A 26,854-nucleotide genomic window follows, 5' to 3' on the forward strand; every position below is an offset into this window, starting at 1 on the left:
TGGTTCTCCATGAAAGGTTTGGCCTTGGTGGAAGAAAATACAGGGTCTTGAATTGTCAATATGCTCAAACATTTACATCTTGCTGGAGAAAGTTTGTCATGGCCTTTTCTGGTCTTTCCTAGAAACACGTTCACAAGAGAAAACAAGAACGAAACTCAACATGTCATGGGAGCTTACCAATGTGTCGTAATGGATGCAATCCTCTCTTCTTTTAAAGAGTTGCACGCCATCATACTCCTCCCGATCCTCGTCACACCATCTTGGTTGTAGTCCACTGGGTAGCCACACACTCCTCTCTCTCACACTTATGGTAACTACACAAGCATAAGGATAAAAGTAGAGAAGCAAGAGGAAGACTCAATTACATAATGGGAGAGTGTACTGGATTATGAGAGAAAACTGACTTAAGTTCACACCACACACTTAAACTGTGGTCAACCAAGCGCCCACGCCTCATAAATGACCTATTGCTTATACAATACTTAATCTCATAATACATACATGAAGGACATTCACACAGATACATTCACAGGGGATTCATCCTAGGTTACTATCACATGCTCTTGGAACAGGAATCACCATAACTATTCTGTTGGACCGTCAATGAGGTGATAGCTCAAGTGGTGAAGGTGTTTGCCTAGGACCAAGAGGTCTTGGGTTCAAAAGCCCCCTTGGTGCTTCCTCGGCGGCATCGCCTACGGGCGGATAATAAAAGACCTATTTCTAGCTTTCGAAACCTCAAAACCTCCAAGCTTCGAAACTGTTTTTAAAAACCTCAAAACCTTTCCAGTACGGCAATTTCACCCAAATTTCAGGTTTCATTTCCCCCCCCCCCCTTCCTCCGGGCGATTTTTCTAGGATTTTTTTATTTTGTTTTTCTTCCATACCCTCCTCATCACCTTCCTTTCCTCTTTTTCTCCTACCTTCCTCCTTCCCTTTTCCATCTTCTGCTACTTCTTTCACCTCTACTCCTTCCTTCATTCTCTTTTTCTTCCTTTCTCTTCTTCTCTACTCTTCTTCTCCCTTGCTCTTCTATTCCTTTTCTCTTCTTCTTGTCTCTTCTTTCCCCTTTTTCTTCATACACCATCCTTCAATATCTTAAATATTTTCCAATTTCTACCTTCTCTTCTTCAATTTCCTAAGAGTCCTTGATTGAACCACTTGTGGCATCCAATCAAGCAAAATTTCCATAATGCCTCACCAAAATAAGGATGGTTCTCTGAGATATGTGAGAAGACATCATTTTTTCATCATTACACTGTTTTTTTACGGCTACTATAAGTTCTTTCAGTATTTCTACTTTACGAAAGTATGGATTTTTCGAAACCTCGCAATTTCATAGCCAAGGGACGAAACCTTTCGAAACAAAATCCGAAAAATCTCGAAACAAAAAAAACCTCGAAACGTTTCTTGTGACTATGCTTGGGCCTAAGGCTAGTTGGAAAAAAAGTATTCTGTTGGACCATTACTGGCGCCCATCTGAGTTGTAGATTTGGACACCGTTGCTTCATAGGTTGATTGTAAATCCTTTTGGTGTGTTCGTGTTTGCTCTTTCATGTAAAATGTTAGTGGCAGCAACTATTAATTCCAAAATGGGTTAACATTCTCCCCTTCCTGATGTTGATCACATCCTCATGCTCAAGTAGAAGACTTTGTTCTGGGGAGAATTGAGAAGCTTAATGGTGTTTTCTTCATACGGAGTGAATGCTCAACTGTTGTCAGTGATTGCTGGGAGTATCTAAATGGGGTGGAGGTCTGCGAGTTAGTGGCAGCAACTATTAATTCCAAAATGGGTTAACATTCTCCCCTTCTTGATGTCGATCACATCGTCGTGATCAAGTAGAAGACTTTGTTCTGGGGAGAATTGAGAAGCTTAATGGTGTTTTCTTCATACGGAGTGAATGCTCAACTATTGTTAGTGATTGCTGGGAGTATCTAAATGGGGTGGTGGTCTGCGAGTCATTGCATTTTATTTTTCTTTTGGTGTGCAATCAAGAAGAAGAGATAAAGATAGATAAAGGAGAAACCCAGGCAAAACAAGTAATAAAAGGAGGTTTCTAACCCTATATGGAATTCTATTATGGTTTGATACAACCCATAATAGTACAAATAGAATAATAGTTTGATATAGACCATAAGTCTATTAGGGCTTCTCATAATGCTATTAGGGTTTGAAGTTTATAAGGCATGAGCAGACCACTAAGAGTAGCAAAAGTGGGTGCAATAAGAATCATGTGTGCATATGCAAGATGCGAGAACATGTATGTGTGTGAACATTAAATCACGTTGTCGCATGTTTACCAATTTGATTCTTTTCAACCATTACTATATGGAAGTCTCTAGGTGACTCATCAATTTTAGTATATGCAATTATGTGAAATCTTTTACGCACACCTCTTAATACAAGTTGATGATCTTCTCCCAAAGTTTGAAATCATAACAAGGATGAGAAAGAGTTTCATAGAAGAGTATTGCACAACATACCACACCATTCCATTTCTGGAACAATTTAAGGAAGAGTGCAAGCATCACAAGGAGCACTTGAAAATCGAAGAGACATGGCTTTTACTCATTCATTGGCATGATAATACATCAAGCAATAGAGAGCTCAGTGGGTGACCATTAGGATCGGAGGGGACAGAGTGGGTTTTCTGAATGTATATGTGCCGAATGTGGCAGTAGGCAGAGTCAATTTTTGGAGTACGATTCGCCAATCCCTCCCACAGGCAGATTTCTGGTGTATGGGTGGGGATTTTAACATGTTAAGAGTGGACAGAGGATAGACTTAGAGGTGGCATGGCCACATTTTTTGGCATAGAGTACTCGGCTTGGGAGGAGTTGATTGTGGCTTTAAGGGGGCAGGACCCTTGGCATCTATCGGAGTTTGGACACAGCCTTGGGAGTCTATGCTTCTCGAGATCCGCCTTTGTTATTTCTTACCTTGTTGGTGACTCGTGCAACTATGTGGGTCTAATCTTTATCCACAGGGTGGACAACCCACCAGCGACAACGAGTGTGCCTTATCTTAGGCAGCTTCAATGAGATTATAATAACATGAGCCATGGTGGAGAGGCTGTCAGAGGGATTGATCCGTTTGATTCCCAAGGAGGGTCGTGATAGATTGGAGATTCAGCAGTGGAGACCCATCACCCTCTTAGAGACTGCCTACAAAATTCTAGCCAAGGCGATCAGCCCGTGACCGCAGCCATTCCTCCCCGATTTGATCCATGGCACCCAGATCGGTATCATCCAGGATTGGAGCGTCTTAGACAATAGCTTTACTTTCACGGAGGCGACCGCTTCGGCCAGGTTTAGGCAGCATGATCTTAGTGTTCTCCTTCTTGACTTTGAGAAAACCTATGATAGAGTGGACAAGGGCTTTCTAGAGGAGACGATGTGCAGGATGGGATTTCTCTAGGAGTGGGTCTGAGGTGTTTCTAGACTCTACTCGGCTTCACATAGGCAGGTTTTGATTTAGGGAGCCAGAGTCGATAGATTCTCTCTCTCTCTCTCTCAGATGAGCAAAGGAGGAAGACCCGGGCCTTACATGTACGAGTGTCCGGTCTAAAAGACCGTGATGATGCGGAAGGGGAAACCAAGGAGCTCTTCTCTATGATGGGCATTGAAGCCACGCACACAAAGGCATGGAGAGTGGGAAAGAAGAGAGAAGGTAGTGGCGAGAGAGCACTTATCATTCGTTTCCCCTCCATGGAAGCGAAGAAGGACTTCTTGAAGAGATGTCCTACACTCAAGAAGACGGGAATATTTCTTGGAGATGACCTTGCACTCTCGCAACTTGCCCACATGAAAGAAGTTATGCCCGAGATAAGGGCAGCCCGAGAGAAAGGGAAAGTGGCCTTCTATAGAGATGGTAGAGTGGTGATTATGGAGAGGCGCTCTTCATGACGGCGCGAGACCTATGGGACTACACTCAAAGTTGCTACTTGGAATTGTAATGGATCTCTACGCCTTGATGTAGGGGCTTTTGAGGATAGTTTCACTGGGAGGGACATCATCTTTTACTGTGAGACGCATCAGGCTCCTGGACAGTCCATGCCACATGTTAGTGGATACCGATGGGAGATAGCTTGTAGACAGGAAACTCGTTCAGAGCATAGAGGACGGGGCTCAGGAGGAGTGGCAATATTGTTTAGAGAGGAGCTACAGCCACTGATACATATAGTCCGCAGAGATGAGTAGGCTAGGTACATGTGGGTTAGACTGAGGGTAGAGACGGGCAGATATCTCTACATTGCTATATGCTATTTTGCTCCTAGTAGCGGGCAGTCTCCCTTTTCTATTTTGGATAATGACATTTGGGAGTTCTCGAGGGATGGTGACATCATTCTCCTGGGGGACTTCAATGCCAAGACCGCCCATAACCAGACAGTATTTTATGATACCTCAGAGGAGATGTTGAGGGAGCTTGATGTTAGGGATATGGGCCTATCTAGACTCTCACAGGATGAGGAACATATAGTGTATGGGCGGTATTTGATAGACATGGGGACTGCACATGGATTGGCCATCCTGAATGGCCTACAGAGATTCTCGACATCGGGCGGTTTCACTAGGTTTCCACATAGGCATGGTGCTAGTACAGTGGACTATGTTATGGCTCAGCCCAGTCTCATTCCCTCTTTTCAAGATTTTATGGTAGGCACTAGGCCGGTTGGAATTGCAATGGATCATGCTATCTTGTCCTTCACTCTCACATTTCAGTTCAACACCGCTCCATTGGGACAGGTCTCCACACACACTCGTCATACCTTTACGAGGGAGATTGACACCGTGTACATGGATGAGATATACAGACGCTTATGTGCCGAGGAGCCGGGACGGCCATTAGATGAGCTCACTCAGATATTGATAGAGACACTTCATGCTGCAGCATCAGAGGCATATCCCCATAGTCAGCCTACACGGAGACGATCTGGGAACATGCCCCAGAACAGTTGGTATGATGAGGAGTGCAGAGAGATGAGGATCAGATTACAGAGAGGTGCTCATGGGTGTTACCACTCACAGACAGCCACGGATTACCTTCCGGCACCTAGTGCGATGGAAGAAGAGGGCTTATCTTGCTCAATTAGAGAGGGATTTGTATCGGTTATTTATGAGTTAGGACTCAGGCGAGGCATGGAGACTATTCCCATGAGCATTCACCATCACCAGCCATTACCTCCACAGAGATTTGGGGTGAGTATGCAGCATCCCTGTACACAGCACCAGGATAGCCGCCCCTGCCAGACCCATCGGAGCCATGCCCAGAGACATGTGCTTTCTTTACTGCTGAGATGGTAAGGAAAGCTATTGACAGGATGAGGACTGGGAGAGCATATGATCATGATGGTTTGGTAGCAGAGCACTTTATTCATGCCAGAGATATGCTTGCAGAGCTTATTGCTGTGATGTTTAACCGAGCCATGTGTGAGGGTTTTCCTGAGACTTGGAATATGTCCATGATTGTGCCTATCTTCAAGTCAGGGGATCCCATGCTTCCTGGGAATTATCATACCATCATGATTGGTCACACATTGGCTAGATTATATGCATCTATTCTTGAGCAGGAGTTGAGTAGATGGGCAAAGAGAGAGGGCATACGTGCATCAGGGCAGGCAGGGTTCAGGAGAGGTTTCTCCACTCTTGACCATATCTTGACACTCAGAGCTATTATTGAGGGTAGATTATATGGCAGGAGGATTTATTGTTGCTTTGTGGATTTCCGCAAAGCTTTTGACACAGTACCGAGAGCCAGACTGATGCGCAGACTACAAGAGATGGGAGTGCCCACAGAGCTGATTTGGGGAATCATGGCTTTATACAGGACAGTTGTGGGGCAGGTATGTACTACTCAGGGTATATCTAAGATGGTTCACTCCACTATTGGGGTGAAACAGGGTTGCCCCCTTTCTCCCACCTTATTTGGGATGTATGTGGATGAGGTTTCGAACTATGTAGTAGAGCGGGAGGGTGACAGAGGAGCACAACTAGCAAGGACATGGATTCCGCTGTTATTGTATGCTGATGATATTGTGCTGATCTCAGATTCTCCAAAGGGGATGCAGCGTCATTTGGATACATTGCACACGTTTGCACAGGATAGTGGATTGTCTGTTAACCTTGGTAAAACCAAGGTGATGGTGTTTAACACCACAGCACAGTGGGTTAGGAGGTCAGTACCCACCTTTACATATGGTCAGGAGACAGTGGAGTATACAGATGCATATACTTACCTTGGTGTGGTTTTTAGTGGCCCACTATTTTCCTTGAGGAGAGCAGCGGAGACCAGATTGACCAGAGCTTATGCAGCATTGGGGAGACTAGAGAGGATGTGTTCACAGGTTCAGTTTCAGGAACCTCGAACAAAGCTCTGGCTCTTTGACACTTTGGTCACTTCAGCCATGCTGTATGAAGTGGAGATATGGGGACCCTCAGTGGATCACCACAGCCGAGTTGGTAGCACTGATGGATGGAGACGTATGGAGAGGCCCTTGGTTTCTATGATTTCCCGGATGATTAGGGCCAAGGCCTCCGTACCACACGAGCTTGGTACGAAGGTGGCTTTCTATAGAGATCATCTTCTCCAGCTCACGGAGGATGGGTTTGTGATTAGACCCAGCTACATGGATACTCATCTTTCTCATGGGGTACAGTGTGCTATTGGTCAGATGCGCACATCCTCACATCAGCTAGAGATTGAGACTGGCAGATTCAGAGGAGTACCAGCTGAGGCCAGGATTTGTCAGTTGTGCGAGATGGAGCCAAAGACAGAGTTACATTACGTATGTCACTGTCCAGTATATTATGAGATACGAAGCCGTTTTCACTGCCTGTTTAGAGAGGGTTTCGGACCACTTTCTAGAGTCATGAGATACTAGGATCAGAGATGCCTGGGATTATACTTGCTGGAGCTGCGTAGACATAGAGAGGGTCTCTTGAGAGGGAGGGGATCAGAGAGGGAGAGACACCTATAGAGGCAGATTACAGACTTCTTTCGACCAGAGATTGAGCAGTCAGGCCAGCAGGCATTGCAGCTAGCCCCAGAGTATAAGAGGTACACTGATTGATCGGGCTATAGAGCTGGGGCGGTCCAAGTGTCCCAGGATGAGAGTTCCATCTCGACACCAGCGGAGACTACAACAGAGGATCAGGACCATACTAGCACGGCATGGGAGACGTCCAGTCAGAGTACTCACCATGGAGGACATTGAGGATATCCGCCATCGACCGATGAGAGACATCTTTGGATAGTGATGTGTATGATGCTTACCTTTGTTGCTGGAGTTTTCCTCCCAGGCGTTATCCATTAGGAGCTCCTAGTACCGTACTTATTCCTCATAGTTGTTTCAGTTTCAGTTAGTTGTTTAGTTGTTTTTAGCTTTTCTTACACAGACATTGTATCAGATCCACCAATTGTTGTAACCTTTTTGGTCTCATAAGTCATTTTGGCCTTCTAAAGACGTTAATATATCATTTCATTTATCATTTCTCGCTCGGTCCGGCAGGGCTGTCCATTGGCACCTTATCTATTTTTGTTTGTAGCTGAGGCCATGAGTAGTTTTCTCTTCGCTCAAGAGATAGGACTTCAGGGATTGCATCTTCCCATCCGCGCACAGGAGGAGGTACTTGATTCCGAGTTCACCAATGACATAGCAACGTACCTGTCGGAAGATGAGGGGAACCTCTAGAGATTCGCCGAGGCAATAGAGATCTTCTACTTTGTATCTAGAGCACAGATCAACTGACAGAAGCCATGTGTATTTTGGGTTTTGAGTGGATCTCGAGTTGCATTCTTGTTCGCTATCTTGGATGCCAGGTAGGCATTGATATCTCTTTGGAGCAGCAACTAGCCCCTCTTCTTCTGAGCATTCAGAAGAAGCTATTATACTGGAGTTCAGCCAAGCTTTCCTTAGCTGGCCGGGTCGTGGTGGTGACCCCTTCCTTTTTGTGGATTGGCAACGAGATGGGAGGCTTGCGCGAGCCAAGGTGGCATGAAGAGTGACCATTCAGCCGCCATGACGTAGGGAGAGCCTGGGCATCATTGACTCCTCCATTCAGAGCGGCCCCTCTTGGGCAAGTTGATAGTTCGTGGTCCTCCTTCCAAGCGATGAACCCTAGAAGGACTTCCTCTTGGCTAGGATCTCCGCCCGCACCCTGATTTTGGGAGGCCCTTGACCCCAAAGTACGAGATGGATCTTCACGGAGATGCGGGCTCGTGGCTTCAGCCCTACATTTGAGGACAGATTTGCAGTAGATCTCTTGCATGCTTGAGAGAGCAAAGCCCCCTATGGAGATTTCAGGGGATGCGCCTTGCAGAGGGTGAGGGTGATTGGTTTCCATGTGCATGAGTGGCACATAGACCCTCCATCAGCCAAGGTGGCCACAAAGAGATTTTGGTGTTTGTGGGTTTGGGATGGCTGTCCTCTCCGGAGAGTGGACATGGCATGATCGAGATGATAGGGAGGAGACTCCCTGGACCCCCTTTTTTGCCTACACAGCACGGCTAGGCCGTAGGATTCAAATGCTAGAGGTTGAGGGCACTCTAGCAGTACCAAGACACTGGCAATCTCAGGGCCTTTCTCCTTAGTTTCTCTTAGATTTCTAGAAGAGGCTGTAGGATAGATTTCGGCTGTGAAAGATCACTCTTCCTGTGGGCAACTGGCATATTGGAGATGGTAGTCGGCACTTGTAGGTAGGCTAGTAGTCTGTTCGAGGTGTGGCCATTCCCAGGAGTCCCAACGTCATTGTCTTTGGGATTGCCCAAAGGCTCAACAAGTTTGGCAATGGATTCTTTGTGTTTGTATCTTGGCTTCATGTTGAGATCTGGGCAAGAGTTTTTTTTTTTTTTTTTTTTTGTGGGAAAAACGATCCTTCTATTAGTTAATGAGAAAACGCCATAAGGCTACAAAGCTCACCTCACAAGGAGGGATAATAAACACAGTGAACACCGGAGCTCCACCCCCGTGGTTGGCCGCTCTCTGGGGGGGACTACCTAGTAGTACATGCGGGAGGTGAGAAGAGCCAAACTGGAGGCCTGTAGTGCCAAGTGACATCCTCGCCCCTCGCAATGAGGAAAGGGCCAGGCTGCCAAGTGCGGAGGAACGCCTTGCGGTGACCTCTCATGCGATCCGAGTCGCCCTGAAGTTTCCCCCAGTGTCCTCTTAAGGTGTGAATGATGTCCACCCAGAGGGCCTGTATGACCTCTGCCGGTGGAGTCGCCTGGCGTTCTATGGCCTCCCTGCATCGGGCTCTCCATATGTGCCAAGCCGTCATGCTGCTGATCATCTCCCATCTGTGCCCGTCTCCCTCCTGGGAGACTGCCAAAGAGAAGTCTGGCGTCGGAACCACCACCATCGCCCTGTCAGAGACCTGGATGGTCACACTGCCAGGGACGTCCTCGTATCCAAGGGCCGGGCCGCTGTCCGTGGCCCAAGCCACGGCACCCCATGTCGCCATCATCTCACCTGGCGAGCCCGCAAAATCCATCCTGAGAGCGCGCTGCCAGACCTGCTGTGCTTGTGGGCAATCCCATAAGCAGTGCCGCTGCAACTCCTGTGCATGGCCGCACCGAGGGCAGGACGCTGGGTGTCTGCCAAAAGCTAGCCAAGCCCCCACAGCCAGTCCTCTATGCGCTGTAAGCCAGAGAAAAAGCGTCACCTTCCGGGGCCGGAAGCTGGCCCAAAGGCGCTGCCAGAAGTCCCTAAGGAAGGCATGGGAGAGCCCTTGTCGCCGCCAATGCTCGGCCGCCGCCAGGGTGCCCGCTGTCCTGTGCCTTTGGATCCGCCGCCCCAGCCTCGCTATGTACTGAAAAAAGGGGGTGCCTGGGCTGGTAGGGGCCGAGTAGGGATCTCGCCAAAGCCACTCGCCTGGATCCCACTGAAGGCGAATAAGAGGCCTGCTATCCCAAGCCCATAATCTCCAAGAATAGTCCTCCCCTATCGAGGCCGGTGAGGGGTCTACATGCCACTGTCTCTGATGAAAGCCGACCACCCGCACCCTCTAAAAGATACAACCCTGGAACTCATCCAAATCTAGTCGGGTCCTCTGAAGCTGGCCTCCCTCTCCCACCTCGAAGGTGAGTGGGGCGACTCTCTCTGCTGAGCCGCAGACCGCTAGAAGGATCTCATGCCGAGTAAAGACGCCCATCCACTGTGGAGGTGGAGGGTCCTGTACTGGAGTCCGCCACTCCCGGGGGATGGCCGCCTCAATGTCCTGCCTCATCAACTCTCTACCCCTCATCCCGCTGAGTCTCCTCTCCTGAGCCTCTAGAGGCAGCTGCTGAAAACATATCCAGTCGTCTAGGGACTGGGCTGGGCCGGAGCTCAACGGGCCCCACGACACGTGAGATCGCGATCCAACCATATGACCATTGGGAAGTCGGGTCAAGGGGTTCCAGATCAATGGCTGCCTCAGGCGCTCCTCATCGGTGCTCGGGGGAGTCTGGAAGAGTGACGATGCTCCCAGGCCCTTACAAGGCTAGCTGCAAAACGCTCCTCGAAGCCAAGGCCCACTCCTCTGGATCGCTGCTCTGTAAAGATCCACCTGATGCTGGGGGTCCAGGGGCCGCTAAGAGAAGGAGTGCGGCTGAGAATCCTGGAAACAAGAAACTCCTTCCACGGCTCAGCGCCTGGTAGGAGGCCACGAACCACCAACTTGCCAAGCAAAGCTCGGCTCTGACAAATAGGATCAACTATGCCCAGGCCGCCTCTCTCCCTCGGCTGGGTGATCACAGCCCATGCCACCTTGGCCCTGGCGGGCCGCCCGTTGCCACCGGACCAAAGAAAGTTCCTGATGAGCCTCTGCACCTGGCCAATACACGCCCACGAGAAGGCCTAGCAAGAAGTGATGTACCACATGGTAGCAAGCAGAACCTGGTTGGCCACAACCACTCGGCCAGCTAGAGATAAACGAGCGGTACTCCAATACAGAAGCTTCTTCGGAATGCTCAGCAGAAGGGGGGCTATCTGCAGCTCCGGAGATATGTCAATGCCCACATAGCATCCCAAATAGCGCACTGTAGTGCTGGGGGGCAGCCACTGAAACCCATCAACTGGCCTCCAAGTCGGGGGGGGGGGGCACAGAATTGACCCACAATCCACACGACTTGTGCCAGTTGATCAAAGCGCCCGAAGCTCTGCAAAACCTATCCATGGCTGAGGCAAAGCGGCGGAGGTTCTCCTCCCCTCCCTAAAGATAGAGAGCAGTGTCATCCGCAAACTCCGAGTCTAGGAGCTCCTCCGAGGTGCGGATGGGGAGCTGGAGGCCCCGCAAACCTGTATCCTGTGCCGTCAAGAAAGTGCTCATGGCCTCCGCCACAAAAAGAAAAAGAAAGGGCGCCAAGGGGCACCCCTGCCGCACCGAGCGCGAGAGCTGGAACCTCTCTCCGCGCACGCCCTGTATCAGCACCTGGCTATGGGCCGATGTGTAGAGTGCAGAGACCCCACGGATCCACTGAGGGGGGAAGCCCATCCTCTCCATAGTGCCTTCCAAGAAGGCCCAGTCCACCCGATCATATGCCTTCTCGAAGTCGAGAAGGAGCACTGCCAGATCCTCTTGCCGAAATCTAGCCAAAGCCGTAGCCTCCCAGAAAGAGAAGATGTTATCCAGGATGCTCCTATCCTGGATGAAGCCTGTCTGCGTGGAGTGGATGATGTCCGGAAGGTGAGGCTGAAGCCGCCTGCTGATCGCCTTAGCTAGGACCTTGTAGGCCGTGCCTAGCAAGGTGATCGGTCTCCACTGTCTAATCTCCAGTCTGTCTCCTCCCTCTTTGGGGATCAAGTGAATCAACCCCTCTGCCATGCTGTCCGGCATGTCTCCCGACTCCATGATCTCTTGGAATGCCAATCTGAAACCCCTATGCAAGAGACCCCAGTACCTCTGGAAGAAAGCCAATGAGAGACCGTCCTCACCAGGGCATTTGCCCCGAGGAAGTGCCTGAAGAGCCTCCTCCAGTTCCGTATCCAAGAAGGGGGAGAGAAGGGAGTGCTGCAAATGGGTCGGCACAACCGGTCTCGTGAAGCTCGAGATTGCCTCCCGAGCCTCTCTCACCCTGTCATCTGCTGGCTAAGCAGAGAGCAGATCCCTGTAAAAATCTGTGTGTGCCGGTCTCGTGAAGCTCCAGACTGCCTCCCGAGCCTCTCTCACCCTGTCATCTGCTGGCTCAGCAGAGAGCAGATCCCTGTAAAAATCTGTGGCGATTGCCCGAACCCTGGGGGAATCCACCACCACCTGGCCATCAGCCTGCCGAAGACGCCTGAGACCCTCTCGTCTGAAGCGAGGCCCTGTCGCCTCAAAGAAGTCTCGAGTCACTTTGTCTCCAGCCTGTGTCCAAAAAGAAGCCCGAGCATGGAATCGGAACTCCACCCTTCTCTCCTTGATGGATCTGATCTCTGTGCGAGCTGACTCCATCTGCTCTAAAATCCAAGGGCTCGTAGGCTCCCTCTCCTGAAGTCTCTGAAGGGAAGCTAGACTCCTCCGCAGGCTCCTCTCCTGCTCTCTGAAAGCCTCCAGACGGTCCAGGGCAGCCTGTCTGAGCATCCTACTTATCTCTTGCAAACCCCTGTCAAGATCGCTGGCTGCCGATCCTCTCCTGAACTGAAGCTCCTGCCAGACCTGCTCAACTCTGGTCGCAATCTCGGGCTCCTCTATGAGACAATCTGGAATCCAGACGCTCTCGCCCGCTCTCCTCTCGTAGGGTCATCGATCTGGAGAAGCACTGGAAAGTGGTCTGAAAACGAGGAGCCTGCAAGTATACCCACAGTGCCACCTCTATCGCAAGCCCACTCATCAATGTAAAACCTGTCGATGTGGGAAAGGTTAACTCCTGTGGCCCGTCTATCCGAGCGCGAGAAAGATAAACTCCCCTGCAACCTACCAAACTCCGAGAGAGTCCACGGATCCTGGCCTCTCACCTGCAGCACTAGTTCCTCCCAGGCAGCGAGCTCCGGCCCAAGAATGGTCTCCTGGCTGCCCCCCATCCTGTCCTCTGCGTCCTCCAGCATGTTGCAATCCCCCCCTAGGCACCAATGGTCTGCCATGGGGAGGGACTGCCTAATGGTGCTCCAGAACTCAGCTCTCCCTGTCGCCCCATTAGGGGCGTAGAAGTTGAGGAAGCCAATGCGGTCTTCCCCAACCCGAAGGATGATCCACTGCGCTCAACCCTGGACCAGAGTGCCAGAATCCACAACCTCGGATAGAAGCTGCTCGCTGACTGAGATGCATACCCCCCCTGGTTCCCCTGGGAGCCATATGCCGGTGACCAAAAAGTGTGACTCCTACCTGGCAAGATCTTCCCACAGGTGCGGGTACGCCCGGCAGAAAGGTGGTGCTCCTGGATGAAAAGGATATCTATGGGTCCTCCAACAAGAGCCCTCTGGATCTCCTGGCGAAGTCTGCCCCGACCAATGTAGCAGCGAGGTCCACCAAGACCCTGGATGTTCCATGAGAGGATCCTCATGGATGAGCTATGGCAAGTGAAGCAGCCGCCACTGGCTCACCCCTCTCAGCCGGCCCGGATGAGCTGCCCTCCACTCTGTGAGTCTTGGGCGCCGGCTTGGAGGGAGAATAGTCACTATCTGTCCGGGTGCGGAGTCTCTCCAAAAAGAGGGTGACCTGTCTCTGTGTCTAGCCCCACTCCGCCTTCGCCCTGTCCAGGGCATAGGCGTGAGACCAATCCTCTGCATATATGTATCTAAAGGTAGGCTGCACCCTCGGGGTGGCGTGGAGGAGAATCAGTAGCACCGCCTCAACTGAGGTGTGGACCGGATCCGCCCGCCAATCTCCTATACCAAACAAGCTCATGCTGGCTGAGTGTAATCGGGTCTGCAATAGGTCCGTGAGCCCCAAGTCACTGAAGTGGTGAGAAAACTCCAGTATCTGATCACGCAAAACTTCCTCTACAGAGTTGCAATCCCATGCTGTGTCTGGGGCAACACTGAGAGGAAAGGAGAAGGCCACCATGCTGCTCACCACTGAAGGAGAATGAGAGGGATGGCACACCACGCAAACTCGCAAGGGCGCGACCAGTGTCTCAAACGGGCCAGCATCCAGCTGGAGACACCTGAAAAAACCATAATCCACTGGGAGCCCCATCACTCGGGGGGGCCCCTCAGGGGAGGCTGGAGAGAACTCTGTGGCGGCGGGCGAAGCTATGATCGCCATCTCCACCGGCCCGGAGTGGCGGTGGAACAGCCGCTGAACTGAACTCTGGCCTACCCAGTTGCGCTGCCCTGGGGCAGTGGGTGGTCTGGAGGAGTATCTTGGAGAGGCCGAGGGAGGGATGGTGGCTCGCGGAGAGGAGGGGGGAGAGCGAGGAGAGGATGGAGAGGCATCTGCCAGAGGAGAGGTGTCAGGGGGAGGCGGGAGGGGGGGGGCTGGGGGGGGGGGGGGGGGGGGAGAGGGGAGAGGGGAGGGAGGAAGGAGTGCTCTCCGAGTGAAGGGAAGAGGGGCCGGGGGTCGCAGAGTGCGGCCCGGGATCCTCAGGAATCTGCTCCATGGAGGGGGTGGGGCCCCCCGCGGGGGGAGGCGGGAGCGGGGTCTCCACGTGGGGCGCTCCACCGGCGGCCTCAACGGGCACTGAGACTGAATCCTCGTCCATCGGGGTGGGACCTGCTGGCCGCCTATCCCTGACTGGAGCATAAGTGCGGGTAGGTGCCTGGACGCCAGCCGGGGTCGCCTGTGCTGCCTGCTGGCGTCTACGACGGTCCCTGGGGGCCGGGCGTTTCCGCCGGCAAACCTCCTACCATCCGCCAGCCTCCTGGGACTGCGCGGCATCCTCCGCCGAGGCCTGCTCGTCAGATCATGGCGCCTGCTGAGACGAGCCAGGGATGTCCGGTCTCTGAGGTGGATGGCCACCCCTCGGGCCTCCTGAAGGGGGTCCAGAGGCGGCAGAGTGTGAAGGATGAACCCCCTTGCGGGGACAAGCGCGTGCGAGGTGGCCCATCTCCCGACAGATGTAGCACTGGCCGGGGAGGCCCGAATACTCCACGCGCTGTATCAGATGTCCTCCAGAAAGACAAGGGAGGAGGATCGTCTTCGGGAGGGACTCCGGTGACGGAACCACAACATGAATGGCTGGGAGTCCTGCTGCCCGAGCTATCACTGAGGCCGCTGTCTGAGGCGTCTCCACCACCTGCCCGAACGCCTTGCCAATGGATGACAAGAGGGGCAAGTACTCCCTGCAGAGTCCAGGAGAGCAGATAGTGATGGGGAAACCTGTCGCGCCTACTAGCGGGTCAGAAGCGGGGTCGAAACCGTGAGTCCATCGTGCCAGGAACGCCCGGGATGAGCGGAGGGCAATGGGGCTCCGAGCCAGCACCGTCTGAGCTGCCTGGGGGGACTCGAAATCCACCTGGTAGTAGCCACGTCCCAAAAAATCGACGCTGACAATCTTGGCAGGCACGCCAACGAGGCTGCCTTGCAGAAGGTCGCGAAGCTCTCTCCGCATCGGACGGCTATCCACTATCTTGCAGACCAAGGAGGAGGCCTCAAGAGCGGATACTGTGGAAACAAACAACTGCTGATCTGCAGCTGTGAACTCCAGACGGACCAGACGGAGACCGGAATCGGCAGGGGTAGTCGGAGCGGCTTCCATGGAGTCCTCCAGAAGGAAAAGGCCAGAGATCGGGGTCACCAACGGGAGGGACACAGCCCTACGAGGAAACGGAGAGGCGGAAGGTGAGAGGATAGTGGGGGCGGAGCGGGGGGAGGGGGGAGCTGAGGCGGGGGGGGGGGAGCTAGCGGTGGGGGAAAGGGCGAGACGGAGGGGGAGGCGAGGGAGAAGGCGGGGGGAAGAGCCGCGAAGCGGAGGAGAAGGCGGGGGGGGAGAAATGGCGGGGGAGAGATGGCGGGGGAGGAAGCGAGGAAGGAGGCGGGGGAGGAGAAGGCGGGGGGGAGATGGTGGGGGAGGAAGCGGGGAAGGAGGCGGGGGAGAGATGCGGAGGAGAGGCGGGGGACGGGGGGGGGGGGGGGGGGGGGGAGGGGGGTGCGCGACGGCGAGGGGCAGCGGGGGGAGGGTAGACGGGAGGGGGGGGATGAGGCGTAGCTTCGCAGGAGCAGATCGCGCAGCTTTCGAATGATCTGGGCAAGAGTTGTGCTGACGCTTTGTGGAAAATATGGTGTTGTATGTACCTGCACCTTGGTGTATTGTAAAAGCTTCTCTCTCAATAAAGAAGTTCCTACGGGGGCCAGCCGTTCCGGCTCAGTGCGGTGTTTTTATATTGTCCATGGTTTATATTGTCTGCTATGTTTTCATGCTTTGTGTGTGGTATTTGAAGTGTTGGTCTATTGCTCCGGGTCCCCGATTGGTTACAGTGGTATCAGAGCATAGGCTTGCTCAGAAGCAAGAGGCTTGCTTCCAACAATGAGAAAGAGAAAAGATCAGAATTGGGAACCACAGTGATCAACAAAAATTGTTATTGAGCTTATGGAAGCAGTCATGAGGTGTAGACAGCTTGGACTAAGGATTTATGGATTTACAGATTTTATCCGTGAAGTATGGACTTTGTTTTATGTGCCTGTGTTCAGCATTCCTTCCATATGGATTATTGTGGATTATAATCAAGCTGGCAAGCAAGCTATATGGAGCTATCTCTCAAGATACCTTATGCGTATACTGACGAGATATTTCTTTTGGCTTCATGATGAACCTAGCAAAGAAAAGCTAAGTATCCTTTGAGTTTTACCAAGTTGATGCTTTTTGCCAATATTTGGAATTTTGTACATGTTAAACTCCCTTGCTGACGCAAGTGGAGAGAGTTTCTCATGTCTATCTTGAGATGTGTTTCAGGAAAGTTTTTTTTTTTTTTTTTTGAAAGGCGTTTTCCTTGGAAACCATTCTGATTCTGGAAAAGGCTTCTCTATGGTTTTGATGAATAGTTTATAGTTTTGGTCTTGTGTACTAGAGGCTCCTAGCAGTATGGATGTTAGAATTGTCGCCTACACAAGGATCTCATATGGGGAATATTCTAGTGGTATGCGACGCTAGAATATGTCCATATGCGGTTACAAAACTATGAATTATCTATCTGTAACATGGACTAGCTGATTATGGACTATGAGTATACTATGGTTTCGGGGTGGATTGAATGGACGCTAGAATATGTCGCATATGAGTATACTATGGTTTCGGGAATATTCTAGTGGTATGCGACGCTAGAATATGTCGCATATGCGGTTACAAAACTATGAATTATTTATCTGTAACATGGACTAGCTGATTATAGACTATGAGTATACTATGGTTTCGGGGTGGATTGAATGGATATCTTATGGATCGAGGATTTTTCTATGGATTTCTATTGGTAGCCGAAATGCCTGTAAAACTATCTATTGCAGACATGTTTATGGAGAACCAAGATCTCTATGTCTGTGATTTATTGTTATCTTATGTTATATTGCACTCATGGAAGAGTTAGTGACTCTAGTGAGTGAGTATCTGAACTCATGGAATAGTTGGTGACTGTTTCCAGTGAGAGGAGTTGGTGACTCCATTTAGTGAGAGGAGGTGGTGACTCTCATTTCTCACTATCTGAACTCATTGGATCATGGAAGAGTTGGTGACTTTGTCCGGTAAGTATTTCATGAACTCATGGAAGAGTTCGCAACTCTAGTGAGTGACTTCGAGTTGTTGACCCTGTGAACTCATGCAAGAGTTGGTGACTCTAGTGAGTTAGACTCATGGAAGGGTTGGTGACCCTAGTGGGTAAAGTCTCAAGGAAAGGGGAAACCCTGGCGAGCATGTATGGTTTCGTGAAAGGGTCATTGCCCTGGTGAACCATATGGACATGTGCAGCGTTTGGCTTGGGTATGCGTATGGATCATAGGAGTGTTGCTCTTATGCTGTCCAATGGCATGGCAAGATGTTTGTGGCTATGTATTTTGTCTATTTTCCTTTTGCAGGTACTTAAAGCTACTTATGGATTTATGGATATTTGGGACACAGTTGGCTCTTATGCCTATGTCTGATTATTATGAGAGTTGTTGACTCGGGATATGATTAAAGTTTCTTTCTTGATACAGTTGGCTCTTGTGCCTGTATCTGACTTCGGATCGTGGATCTGGATCTATGGCTTTAAATGCATAGATTATGAAATATTACTATTTGGTAGTGCATCTGCTATACTTGAAGGATATTTTAGTGGTATCAGGCTTATGCAGTTGTGGTCAACGTCTTTATAAGACGGAGGAGATGTTACCATTTGGTTCCTTCACCAATCTCAACCAGTGTTTCACACACTGAGTGGAACCAAGGTGTGAACAGGGATTTTCAACAAAAGAAAGCTGAAGCATTTACTAGCAAAGTTTGGCCTAAAAGATGGCTACAAAGCATGAGCAGCATGGGATTTTTATCATTAAAGCGACTTATAATGTTTATAAGTCTGTGTTTTCACACATCATTAATGAAGGGCTGAACATATTATTATTTTTGGGCATGTATATGTGCACAGAAGGAAGCTAACTTGGGTTGGCTGTCACACACCCACTCTCAGGTCAAAAGGGGACCATGAAAGACGATGAGAAAGATGGTAATAGTGTGAAGAGGAACATGAAAAAGTATTTGGCTTTGGGTAGGGTTGGTTGTTGCGAGTGTAGATCATGTGCTCTTCGTCTTTTGTAGAGTCTTTTGAGTTTGGGTTGTACTGGATCAATGCCACAATGCAAAGTGTGGGGGCTGCTTGCTTTAGCATGTAAAGAGCTTTATGCATGCGGAAGACTTTGTCCTCATGTTCAGGGAGTGGGAAGCCCGGAGGTTGGTCAACATAGTAGACTTCCTCCTCAAAAATGCCATTTAGGAAGGCACTCTTGACGTCCATCTGGTAGACTGGCCAGATGTGGTGTGCGGCCAGATTGAGTAAGAGACAGATGGTCGTCATTCAAGCTGTAGGTGCGAAGGTCTCGTCAAAGTCAATGCCTTCTTTTTGGCGAAAGCCTTGCACCACAAGCTGCGCTTTGTACTTGTCCAAGGTACCATCCGCTTTAAATTTGGTGCGAAAAATCCATTTGGTTCCCATGACCTTCTTATGACGAGGACGATCCACAAGGGACCACATGCCATTACGGTCAATGCTTTCAAGTTCTTGTTCCATAGCCTGTTTTCAGGCTGACAATTTGATTGCCTCTTTCTACGATGTTCGCTCATCATGCGCCACATAGTTTTCTAAAAACACAGAGGCAAATGAGGCACGAGGATTGAGCTTGGTGGAGCGACGAGGACCATCCAAGGGATAATCGTTGGGAAGTATGCCTAAATCCCGCATGGTTTGTTGGTACCAGTGGGATAAAGGGTCCATGGGAGGTTGTCGGAAGGAGGAAGGCTCCTCAAGTGGCAGAGTAATAGTGCGAAAGGCGAAGTAAGTCCCTCTCATCAAAGACAATGTCTTGATGAACGAAGACTTTATTCGTTCTTGGATTAAAGACTTTGTAGGCCTTTAATTCAGAAGAATAGTCCACAAAAATGAGCAACTCACTCCTTGGCTCAAGCTTGCTCCTCATGTCATTTGGAGTGTGTGTAAGCACGACACCCAAAGACATGAAGATGGGAAACAATCAATTTCTCGCCATAAAATGCCTCAAACAAGGTCCTGTGATGAGGGACAGTGACCTCAGAACACGGTTCAGAAGGTACACTGCAGTGTTGACCGCTTCTAACCAAAGGCGTTCAAGCAGCTCTATTGCAAAGAGCATGGAGCGTGCCATATCCATAATGGTACGGTTCTGTAATGAAGCATCAATCTTAGATTAGGTCTAGGACCTTGGTCAGTATAAAAGGAGGCTCATGGACTACTATTATACCTTTTGATACTTTTGATCATATGACTCTTGGAATGTACATTGGAGCCTAGAGCTACCATACCTTGGCTTATGGAATGATATTTCCATCCTTTGGTGAAAGGCTAAATCACTTAGGCATTGTGTATGATTTCTTGTTAATTGCATGTTAATCAACATAATGATTTGTCCCAAATCTCAGCTTATGGTCACTCCATTTCAATTCGTATCAGAGCTCTTGGCTCAGATCCTTGTTTAGAGAGCGATTAGGTAATTAATCATTTTTTATCATTCTTAATTCAAACTTTAGAATGTATTTTTTTTATCATGATTAGTGATAATCATTTTCGAATTACTGTTAATCCAATTTTTTTAAATGCATTTTCTTGATTATGATTAGTGTTAACTTGATGTTCTTGAAAACCTTCTTGATTTTCTTGAATTTTGTAGAAATTTTGCATGAATTAGAGTCTCTTTTCATCAAATCTTTACACAAGCCCTGGTTTCCTGTTATCATTTGTAAGATTCTTTGAGTTCTTTGCATTATAGGGAAAATTCTTGGTTGCTAGGGAGTTTTTGGTGAAAGACTCATCAAGAAAGGTGCTAATTATCATAGAAATTGGAGATAGATTGCAAATATTATAGATATTGGTACAGTTTTCAACAACAATCAGCAGATTAAAGAGCTATTACAGAGTTATTGCAAATTTCTTATAGATTTGAGTGCAAAATTCGAGATCAATGTAGAATTAAAGATTCAAGTGTAGAGAGCAAGATTGGTGCAAAGATTCACAGTTGTGAGTGATATTTATCAAAGCCTACACATTCTTTGCATCTCTTTGCTATTTGTTACAATTCTTGTTGAATTCTTGCAAGAAACAATTCAAATACCAAGAAACAGTTGAAAATGATAAGAAATGTTTGCAAAGAAAGATTAAATTGTAGTGGTATGTGAAGATTATCCTCAGATTAGGTTGTTTACAACTTAATCAAGTGGACTAACATTAATCTTCGAAAATTAGTATTAATCTTATGAAAGTTTAAGCAAACAAGATCAGAAGTACTGTCTTGATAAAGCAAGTGTAGTTTTGGTAAATATTGAGTACACATTGCGGTTTAATGCAGAAAACAGTGTAATTTTCTATGTATTTGATGCCAATAAGAGTATAGCCTTGTTGGGAATTGAACTCAATCCACTGGTGTGAGCCAGTGTGCCCTATACACCATAGGGTTCTCCTAACCTGTATACAAGGCTTGTGAGTTGGAAGTTCTCTTGCAAGAATGATTAGTGATAAACATGATAATAAAACCAAGATTGAGTTCTACAACAGCATAATAATGACTTTTCATCATCAAGCTTTGGTTAAGCTCTCATTGAAAGAGGATAAGTAGTTGGTCAATGGGCAACACTATTGTGGGGCAATTTTCATCAAGGAAGTGACTAATCTTGGTGATCTTGACAAAACCAAAACAATTTACATCAAGTTTGTAATAGTTAACAGCAAAATGCTTGATTAAGCAATTACAAGCCTGGTTAACAAGTGCAACAAAATTGATTAAGACAACCTAAGCTTGATCAAGGCTGGGTTGCAAATATCACAGACATATACCTGTTGTAAGGAATACATTGTAAGGAATACAGAGTGCAGTTAATGTGCAAAGTGCTTACAACAAGATTCAGAAAGGAACCACAAAGCTAAAGACAAAGTGCTTTCCAGCTGGCCTTTCTGGAAGCCAGTGCTTGGGCTGCAGAGGGAAGGGTTGAAATATTATCATAAGATCTTTGTTGATGCCGACAAAGCAAGCATTCTCTCAGGCAGTTCTAGCCTTCGTCTGCATCACAGGCAAATTCTTAGCAGCAAACTGGTTCGGCTTGGACTGAACAAGCAACAACGTATTCAGCACCTTCACCAAATGCTCCTATCCTTGACAACAACAATCAGTGATGTGTTGTGGTCATTCATTTGAAAGACCAAGAGCAACAATGGTGGGCCTTTGTAGATGCCTGATTTCCAGGCAGGAGAAGCTCTGAAGTCAGAGGTTGAGGATTTTTTTTCTCCAGTGGGGAGAGTTGCACTTGAGGCTGCAACCTCTCAAGAAAGGAGATGAAGACCCATTAGAAAGAGGTCTGTATGTCTCAGAAAAAAAAAGCAGCATTGGTATCACATCCATTAAAAGTTCAGTGCATCACAGAGGAAGAGGCTCAGGCGCATCATAGACGTAAGAGACTTAGCAGCCCCACCGGTGACTATCTGCACCAATCACTCAGCACGGTTTTACTCAAAACCTGGGCCTAGAGCCAACGTGTGGTAGCAAGAGACTATGGCCAAGGGCGAAAACGTAGCACAACAAAGCAAGCAGCGCAGTACTTCATCGCCCTTGGCCATAGTCTCTTGCTACATTGTGCTGACTATGGCCAAGGACTCAGCACCAGATCTACTGCAGCAAAGGATAGCAGTGTCTTTTCCTTAGTTTCACTTCAGCGCAACTCACAAATGCCTCAGCGTACATGCATCACACATTAGGGGTGCAGTCGTCGTTTACAATGGTGTTTACAGTGGACGTTTATGCTTGGGTGAGAGAGAAGAAGCGGCTTCTCATCGCCAGTTCTGAGGTTAGTGACGTTTGTAGTGACTCCCCAGCAGCGATGTTTGAAGTTGCCATCAACAAAGGAGCCGAAGACAGCCTCTCGATTTGGTGACTGCAGCATTGCAAGCCTTGGCATTTTTAGCAAACTGCAGCATTGCAAGCCTTGGCATTTTCAGCAAACTGCAGTATTGCAAGCCTTGGCATTTTCAGCAAACTGCAGTGTTGCAAGCGGCTCAGTGCACACCTTCGTCGCTTGTAGCAGTTCATCGTTTCAATTCCAGCGTTTCATCGCCTCTACGGCTCAACGCCACGGAACCAGCTACAGTGGAGGAGGAAGCCTAGCCACTAATGCAACACTCAGCTACTCTCTTGCCTAGCCGCTAACGGTGGTGTACACTCAGCAGCATTGCAGGCTTTCTCTCATCATGGCAGGCATAGTACCTTACTTGGTTCACTAAGGCTCAGCTTGGAGAAAAAGGCATCATTGAAGCTTGTTAAAAGCTCTCTGCTCTCAGTTCACTAGTAGCTGCCGCCACCATGAAAGGGAGAAGTGAAGAGACGTTTGTGAGTAAGGAAGAAGAAAGAATGCGAATGTTTGAACCTGGGGTTTTCTTTTAACCTTTTACACTCCTCAACTCTAATTACTTGACCTTCACACCTACTTACCCATCCATATTTTGTCCAGCCCTTTCTCTCTTCACACATATTGGACCTTAGGGAGATTTACCGGCTTTTAGATTGGTTTGGGCTTGTTCACATGCTATTGCGTATTGCGGGTCTTTTTCATGAGATTATGCTTTGATGGGTTTGTTTATGCGCATTGACGCACTATTTGGGATTATTCACACGCCTTGAGTTCCTTGGTGATTTTTTTCACGCGTGTGAGGTGTGACACGTGTGGATGCATTATTTTGGACTTTTTCACATTTTTGGGATTTTGTGAGTTTGTTTACTCATCTTTGGCTTTATTAGTGGTTGTTCACACACAACCATGGTTTGTTCCTATTACTTTTATCCTTTATTTGATCGCCATGGTGCAGATTCACATCATCATCCACATCATTGTGACAGCATTCCTGATTGTGATGGTAGAAGAGCTGCTCATACACTATCATCATGGCTCTATGATTGTTATCGTGATTTTCCTTCTCGTGTCATGTGTTGCATATCTTTTGCCGCATTCGCACATGCCTTTGGCATTTGGAGGCTTAGACCTCTGGCATTACGAGGCTTAGACCTCTACATCTTCACTCATCCACTTCTTGCTATCATGAGCAACATATTCATACCAGTATTGGATGTTCGAGCTTCACAATTTGATGCCTAGTCATTTTCGGCATTTGTTCGATGAGGAGGAGATATGTGCCAGATGGTCTAGGTGGTCTACACACGATGATTTCATCACTTCATTGCTTGGTTATATCGGCACGGATGGTTCAGTCTTGTTCATGTGGGATGATTCTTCTTTTGGTGACTTGATTGAGTTTCCCACACTCTCGCTTCATTGTGATTATGTTTCTGATAAGGACGTGACTACACTGACATGGATACTTCTGAGGATGATAATGATGTTTGTGATGTGGTTATAGATGATCATATGGGTGATGATGATCATGGTGATCATTCATGAGATATATTTGGTGAGTTATGGCATGATAGGATTGGATCCTTGGAGGACGCGTATGAGCATGCTTACACTTTGGCCACTATCGTAGTGGTGTTCGCATGGGCCTCAATAGCTTCTATGACCCACCTACAACAACGACTAGCCATCATCTCATTGATTCTCATTTACTTGGACCGACTCATTCATTGTATTATGATGGAGATGATAAGGATGATGTTGTATTGTACACACATGATGACATTGATGTATCACACACATGCACATGATCATAGTGATATATGTGCACATGATGCTACTGGCACATATGCGCATGATGATGATATATGTGATAGTGATGTGTGTGAGTCAGATCATGTGGGTATGATCTCAAGGGTAGAGTTGGTAGTTACCATACCGAGCATTGATACTTCTATGTCTATCATCTTTCCTACGGATCATGTGAACACTTTGGTTGATCGTAGTGACATTCTAGAGGATAGAGTGCATTTGATCAGTGATGTATCCATTAGCACACTTGAGCTTCGTGATACTCCGCATATGGGTGACAAACACACCTATGAGCATAGACCTAAGTTCCTAGTGCTAGATGCATCAGGCTATTCTTCTAGAATTTCTTTTTGTGGAGATATCACTGATACGACCACTATTAGTATTCATAGCATTCTTGGCAGCGTTCGTGTGGATAGAGTTCTTGTATTTGAGCATTCAAGGATAGTGCATGAGAGTAGTGATGATTTTTCTCATGTTAGATCTCGTAGGAGAGGTAGGATTGTGCATATGGATTTAGAGAGCTTTATATTTAATTTTGATATTTTCTTAGATCCAGTGTTGATGGAGATAGACCCTACCTATGAGGATGACCTTAGTGATATTGGAGATTTTGGGGATAGTGATTTTATAGAGGATACCACTTATCTTTCATGTGTAGATACTTTGTCAGTATTCAATGATGATGATGCTTATGGTGATCCTATTAATCATGTCTTTGCTTTGGGGGACCTACACATATGCACAGAGTTTCACACATGAGAGCATGTTACATTTTTTGGATCGTGCCTATACACACATTGATGCAGTGAATCATGCTCCAGATGATTTCGAGCTATGCTATAGTGGATGACGGCATTGATTCACATGAGTTTCTACACGATGCCGACTTTGAGATATGTTTCTTCGGTGTCAATGATTGTCTACACGACCCTAGTTTCTTTGCAACTTGGACATTCATCTTCGGGTGCATCATATGCCACTTAGGATGTATAGTAGTTGATTACTTGGCATACCATTCTGATGCACTTGTGACATCTCTTGGTCTTAATCTACATGGGCCATTTGACATTCCAATTAGGAGTTTTGTTTCCATTTGGCGGATACCTTGGATGTCAGTTCCATGTTTTAGTTGCGAGAATGGGCTTATGAGCTAACCCTCGGACTTGAGCTTTCCTTTTGTCCCAGAAGCTATTGTCACATTGGATTTGAGGGTTCATGATGTGTACTTCATTTATCCATTCAATCCAGGAGGATTTATACCTAGCCTCATCATCCACATTGGCTTCTTGCACTTTACTTGTGACCCTGGGGGATATTCGGCTGCTTGCATCATCGACAGTAGTCTCTCACACTCTCCCTTTGATCCAGGTGGGAGATTGCGTAGCTTCATCATCGATGGGAGGCCCTCATCCTTTCCATTTGACCTTGGGGGTCATACTCTTCATGCTATGGTATTTGGGTCTTTCATGAGAGTACCTTGGTCGTGATTTTTTGCTTTCATAGATAGCCTTTTGTATATGTTGGTTTTTTGCATAACCACCCTTTGATTTCGAGAACGAAATCATTATAGGAGGGAATGGCTTGTAATGAAGCAACAACTTTAGATTAGGTCTATGACCTTGGTCATGGGCTCAAGTATAAAAGGAGGCTCATGGACTACTATTGTACCTTTCGATACCTTTGATCATATGACACTTGGAATGTACATTGGAGCCTAGAGCTACCATACCTTGGCTTATGGAAGGCTATTTCTATCATTTGGTGAAAGGCTTAATCACTTAGGCATTGTGTATGATTTCTTGCTAATAGCATGTTAATCAACATAATAATTTGTCCCAAATCTCAACTTATGGTCACTCCATTTCAGGTTCTTGCGTTCGACCACTTCATTTTGGAAGGGGGAGTTGGTGGAGGTGAGTTAGCATTGAATGCCCTGGTCTTGTAAGAACTCGGCAAATTGATGGGAGATAAACTCACCACCATTGTCACTATGAGCAATCCCAATGGAAACGCCCATTTGGTTAGCGACTAATCAAACCCACGTGGTAAAGTATTGGAAAGCATCTGATTTATGCTTCAAGAAATACATCCACGTGTACCTCGAATAGTCATCTACACTGTACAGTCAGCATGTAGTAGAGTGGCCCATCCAAGGAGGGGGTTGGGCATTGCCCACTCAAGTCAAAGTGAATCAACTTGAGGATACCCTAAGCAAGATGGGTAGCATGCTGTGGGAATGGTGTACGATGTTGCTTGCTTACCCATTTGACATGGCTGGCAAACATTCTTGGTCAGTTTGAGGCGAGGTATGCCTTCAACCAACTGGTCCCTAGACAACTCATAGAGCAAGTGACCGTAGCGATAGTGCCATAGTCGTTTAGTGTCCAAAGGAGCTATGGTCGCATAGACATGAAGCTGGTGAAACTCAGAAACCTCAAAAGATGGCTCAGATAGAAAGGTAGACATCCGGTATAAGCCATCCTTCTATGCTTGACCGCAGGCAACAACGAGACCAGTAGTCTCATCAATCACCTCGACAACTCGCTTGTTGAAGTAAACTCCACGATCGAGTTGGGTTAGCTGGGATACAGAAAGTAA

At 48.0% G+C, this 26,854-nt stretch overlaps 1 protein-coding gene across 4 annotated transcripts in view; it reads left to right on the forward strand.

The window, feature by feature from the left end:
* LOC147607179 (tRNA dimethylallyltransferase 9-like) overlaps positions 1-26,854 on the forward strand; it is a 102,616-nt gene that overhangs the window by 69,107 nt on the left and 6,655 nt on the right. The window lies entirely within an intron of this gene.

Source organism: Cibotium barometz, chromosome 56, assembly GCF_041138505.1.
Source record: "Cibotium barometz isolate CiBa-2024 chromosome 56, ASM4113850v1, whole genome shotgun sequence".
Taxonomy (NCBI): Eukaryota; Viridiplantae; Streptophyta; class Polypodiopsida; order Cyatheales; family Cibotiaceae; genus Cibotium; species Cibotium barometz.